Raw genomic sequence first — 6,000 nt, 5'->3', positions numbered from 1 at the left:
CCCTGGTCATAAAGACAACAAAATAAATAATTGTGTATCAACAGTCCTCACACTGCTAAGAGTCTGCAGGAAAATGTGCACACACAAAATGATTCAGCACATTCATTGCCAGGTTTTTAAATGGCTTTACATAATTTAATGAAATTTAAATACAGTAAAAGGGTAAAGCTTTTATGCCCAGACTCTCATTTCAGTATTTTCTTTTTCATGAAATAAGCAGAAAAACCCAAAAAAGACCAGCTTCAATTAGCTTTGTGCTAATCAGATTTAGAAATTTGACAAATTGGTGGCTCAGAATATATATACTTTGTTTAGAATAAAAATAATTCCCAAGAGAACTGGAGATTGCAGCATTTCTTGTAACTTATGTATTGAATTCTGTGTGAAAGGAGGCCTTATATCAATATAATTTTGTAAAGATTACCATAACAGAGATGTTTAGGTTTTTACATTTTTCTCACATCCCACACCTTTTATTTTATTTTTTTTAATGTTTTCCCTTCATATTTGAATGAGTCAAATAATGCAGATCTCCTCTCAGTGCCAAACAAATTTGGTTCTTTTGAAAAACACTATTTGCATAAGCCCATTTATGCACTCGAGCTTCTCTCCCCAAGTAGCTCTTTAGCTCCATGCTGTGCTGCTTTTTTAATGGGAAACCTGAGTAATGTTAAGCAAACCTGCGGCAGGAAAACACATTTTTATATCTAAATCAAAGCCCTAAGTATCACATAGTTCTAATTCTGGTTCAGAGTTACTTGAACGTAGTAAACAGCTCCATGTTCACTCTTATTTTAGGAATGGAAGCAGCAGTTCTTCCAATCTCCATACAGGGAAAAGACACGGACAACTTTGTGAAGTTTCTCAGTATCAACTGCCCACAGACTGAAGGTGTGTGTTCCTGGCTATGTTTCCACAATACATTCCCTATTCAGGTCCACCAGCAAACATTCTGAAGCATGTCCCTCAGTATCATTCCTCAGAACTAACTTGGGCTGTGCTTTCTGTGGTCACTGAACTGACCATAGTGACAGAAAGATACCAAATGAGCCTAGCGGATGATTTACACTAAACGTTGACGAAAGAACGCTCTGTTTACCACACTTCCTCCCTCATTCCACTAATAGGATACTTCATGGAAGATACTTGACAGTAATTTGTATTTTCAGCTGATGCAAGTAGACTCAAATGGAGAGGAACTTATTGTGTAAAGCAGGAAGAAACTAGAATAATTTGAAAAGTAAAGGTTCTTATGCCTATCTTTATGCTTATCTTTATGTTTACTAGCTTTAGAGGAAATATGAGAAGGCAGAAAACAGAGCAGGAGTTAGACACAGAGGTGTAAGAGTTTCATCTAGTCACTAATGGCTCTAGAAAGAATATGCCAGCTACCAGTCAGCACCAGGCTCTGTAACTGCCCCTCTCCCTTACACTGTCCGCAACATGAGGACAGAGTACTAAAGGAGGAGGTGAGAAACCAAGCGCAGTAACCAAGCTTCCACAGAAAGCAAACACAGTTTCACTCCTCACACTGAGCTGCACCTTCTAGAAAATTCACCAAACTCTCCTGGTTGCCAGCTAACTGAGATGTCTTTGCTCAGGACAAGCAAAGGAGAAGTTGCTCAGGATGCTTTAAGATTATTATTGTTGCTTTCTCTTTTCCCCTGCCTGCCAAACTTCACCATCTTATGAGACAGTACGTAACCATGGAAAATGCAAGGAATTTATTTTGCTTGCTTTTGGCTTTCCTGGTTTTTCCTGTTTTGTTTTTTGTTTTGTTTTGATTGGTTGTTTTTTTTTTACCGAGAAAGTAAAGACTGGCTGAGAAAGCTGAGGCTGTTGAACCTGGAGAAGAGAAGGCTGCGTGGAGACCTCATAGCAGCCTTCCAGCATCTGATGAGGGCCTACAAGGATGCTGGGGAGGGACTCTTCATTAGGGACTGTAGTGATAGGACAAGGGGTAACGGGTTCAAACTTAAACAGGGGAAGTTCAGGCTGGATATAAGGAAGAAGTTCTTTACTGTTAGGGTGGTGAAGCACTGGAATGGGTTGCCCAGGGAGGTTGTGAATGATCCATCCCTGGCAGTGTCCAAGGCCAGGTGGGACAGAGCCTTGGGTGACATGGTTTTGTGTGAGGTGTCCCTGCCCATGGAAGGAAGGTTGGAACTTGATGATCTTAAGGTCCTTTCCAATCCTAACCAGTCTATGGTTCTACGATTCCTGTCTAAAGCATAAAAAAAAAAAAAAAAAACAAAAAAAACATTATCAGTTTGTCTTTCTAGCATACAGCTTTTAAAGTGATTACAGAGACAGAGAAAAATCTATGGAAAAAAAAAATGTAGAAAATTGTATACTTCCAAGTAAAAAGAGAAAATATTCAGCTGTATACTTTAAAGTCATTGTACTTTAAAAGCACCATTCTAATTACCTGGGGTTGGGGAATTGTGCCAGCGCTAGCTGGAAAAAGGCACTCTTATCTAGCCATCAGCTACAAAATAGAAAAATAAATTGGAAGAATTATTGAGCTTTTGGAATTTGGAATGATTGAAACCTAGTTAAAGAAACATATGCTCTTCTGATTACATAGCAGCTTCTACTTCATGTGTTTAAAAAAGACTATACTATAAAACAAGACTTCAAACAATATACTGAAAAATTTAGCACAATAAATAAATGTGTCCTTGTATCCTTTGTGGTAAGGTTGCTTTAACTCATAGAATCATAGAATCATAAAACAATTAGGGTTGGAAAGGACCTTAAGATCATCTAGTTCCAACCCCCCATATTATGGTTTATGGAATTTTCATGCTTTCTTTTGTCATCTATAGAAAATTGATGATACCTGACACATCATAAAGACAGAGCAGCATGGAAAAATGATAGCAGACCCATTGTAAAGCTTCCAGTGCATAGTTAGCTCATCTCAGTATTTTTAACAAATGTGAAACACCACAGTAAGTTATCAGGTTTTTAGCTCTTCACAGCATACAGTCATGGGTTTTTTTGATGTGATCAGAGGGGCTTTAAAGCCCTATTAGCTCACTACACGGTCAAGCCACAGCCTCACCACCTCCTTGGATCCAGGCCAGACTGCTTGGTTAGAAGCAGCATTAAGCAACAACAGCCTTGAAACAGGAAGGGGGTATAAGGTTTTGCCATGCCTAACTGAGAAAACCTGGTCTCCAGGCAGATTCATAGAGCTCTTTTTAGTATCATTACATGCATGTAGAGTAATTATGTTAATTCTGCTAATTAGTCAGTGTGGGTAAAACCAAGGCCAAGCTCCAGTTTCCCAGCCCTTTCCCCATTATAAGCTGTCAGAAACTCCAGAAAAAGACTCAACTACTCTTGGTAATATTTGTTCCCATTTGGATTTGATCCAAGCAGTTTTACACAATTCCATTAAAGCATGGCAGACAAGGCTAGGCATTAATGCATAACTGAAGTAGGCTTTATACTGTCAACATGGATCAAATTCAGACTGGCTGCTTTCCAGAATTATGCTTTTAAAAGCTTATTTAGTAACAAATTACATAGAAGATAAACAAGCAATTAACCAATCTCCCAAGAAGCTAACAATCAAAATAGTCTGTGCTGAAGCATTAAACATGTTAGGTTGTTGCCTTCATGTATCACTTGGTTCCACAGTACCTATGCTAGATGACTTTCAGCCAGAGCACGGCCATAATTACTTGGTTTAAGTGCATGCCACCATTTCTTAATTTGAAATTTCATGTTTTAAGTACACAACAATATAGAATCACAGAATAGTTGGGGTTGGAAAGGGCCTTAAGATCATCTAGTTCCAACCCCCCTGCCATGGGCAGGGACACCTCACACTAAACCATACCACCCAAGGCCTCGTCCACTCTGGCCTTGAACACTGCCAGGGATGGAGCATTCACAGCCTCCCTGGGCAACCCATTCCAGTGCCTCACCACCCTCACGGTAAAGAATTTCCTCCTTATATCCAATCTAAACTTCCCCTCTTTAAGTTTTAATCTGTTACCCCTTGTCCTATCACTACAGTCCCTAATGAAGAGTCCCTCCCCAGCATCCCTATAGGCCCCCTTCAGATATGATGGAATACAGGTCAAGGAAAACTTACAGATTGTCATTTTCAGAGTGCTCAGAAGGTGGGTCCACAAATAAGTTGTTCACCAGTCTGAATGCTGTGTGGATTTACAACTCTGTGAGATGAGAAACTTCCAGTGTTACTACCTGTATGTCGCCTTCATGCTGATATTAGTTTTCACTACTTCAAAATTAATACAATGTCAAACCCCAATCACTTTATTCATATAGTTACATTAAAATTGAACAACAGATGAGGCAACACAGAGTTCAGCCACATCTCTGCACACTGTAGATTTTCATTACATCAGATTAGTTGGAGCCTACTTCCTTGTTTCTGCTGTAATTTAGGAACTAAATAGGCAGAGTTTAAGAGAGTCACTTCTTGGAACGCTCAGGAACAGGTCATTGGGAAAATCTGAAGCAATTGCTCAAAGTCCTTACTTTACATGCTTTTCACGTTAGCAAGAACGCAGCTAGGAAAAGCAATGACAGACAAGAGTCGGAATAAGTGACATAATTCTGTCTACATACCCACGTAAGAAAGATTTCATGATTTTGGGCTCAGCTGTTTCAGGTTAAGATTAAAAGGTAAGTGCCCTAGTCAGAAAATACATTTGTCATATAGTGCCCAGAAGGTGAGGCATCATACATCCCTGACTTTTCCTTACAAAGGATTGGCTATCTTAGCCTATATCCCTCCAACACTTTTTTGTACACCTTCCTCCTGCTACTGGACATCTCTCTTCCTCCTTTCCACACCTGTGCCATGATTAAACATTATCATTTTCAAAAATCCCTCATGAATCACTTCCAGATATAAGCTTGTCTTCTCTTCCTGTTTCAAAGTCATATGGCATTGAACTATCTGAATTATTCCAATACAGCTTTACCTGCTGTTTTGATCAAGCTGTTGTTCATAGGCACATGCTATTATAGCTCCTGATTGTCAATTTATCATCAAATTCTACAGCTCTACTTATTAAAAAAAAATAGTAGATGACTGGTTAACATGTCCTTTCTTACATTAACATGACATTGTTTCTATTCCTCCTATGCAATTTATGTGCATAATTAGTTATAGCTATTGAGAGTGCAGTCAACAAACTACAGCTACACGTTTTGGTATGAATGATGCACTGCTTATGGGTAGAACCCTATTCGAGGGGTGTCCAAACATCTAACTGAGCAAATGCCACTGTCAGAGAATAGTCAAGACTTATATTCACCCACAGCAGCTCCTCTTATTCTTCCCTGACAAGGCACACCCCTCCAAGCGTATTTTCTTCCCACTTTACTTTTCATGCTTTTCCAATTTCTGAAAAAACACCAACAGAGAACACTGAGAGGTAAAAAAAAAGCATGTAGTCTTAAACTACTAAGAAAATTAATTTAAATTTGTTTCAATTTAATATTGCATGTACTTAATTTGGGAGGGGAAGAGCTTACTAGAGGGCTAGAATAATAATAATAGTCAGAACAAGACAGAAAATAACAAATGGCTCTTAGAATGAGACTTCACTTTAAACACTTCAGTTTTGCATTCTTATACTGGGGAAGCTTTGGAGGAAAGATTCAAAACAGCTTCAAGACCCAGAAAAAGTGACTGGATTTACAGGACTTGAGGAGAGAAAAGACAACACATGGACTTAAATATGTATACCACTGCAGAAGTGAGAAATCCCTAAAAAACCTTGATCCTGAAAGTGTATTCAGTACACTCCTCCTGCTCAGTACACTCCTCAGTACTCCTCCCACCTGTACCTATTGTATAGGGGCTCATACAGTATTCCCATCAGCTTCTTTCAAGCTAAGGTTTCTGTTCATCCACAAGCTACTCATCCAGTGTCTGATCTTCAGAAGCTTTCTGAGGTTCCTTGACAGAGTCCTCTCTGAAATACCTGTGTAAAAAATCATCACTCCACA

This window comes from Pezoporus wallicus, unplaced genomic scaffold, assembly GCF_028554395.1.
Source record: "Pezoporus wallicus isolate ANWC-B61680 ecotype Strahan unplaced genomic scaffold, APGP_CSIRO_Pwel_v1 contig_2, whole genome shotgun sequence".
Taxonomy (NCBI): Eukaryota; Metazoa; Chordata; class Aves; order Psittaciformes; family Psittacidae; genus Pezoporus; species Pezoporus wallicus.
Note: the sequence above shows the minus strand (reverse complement) of the source record.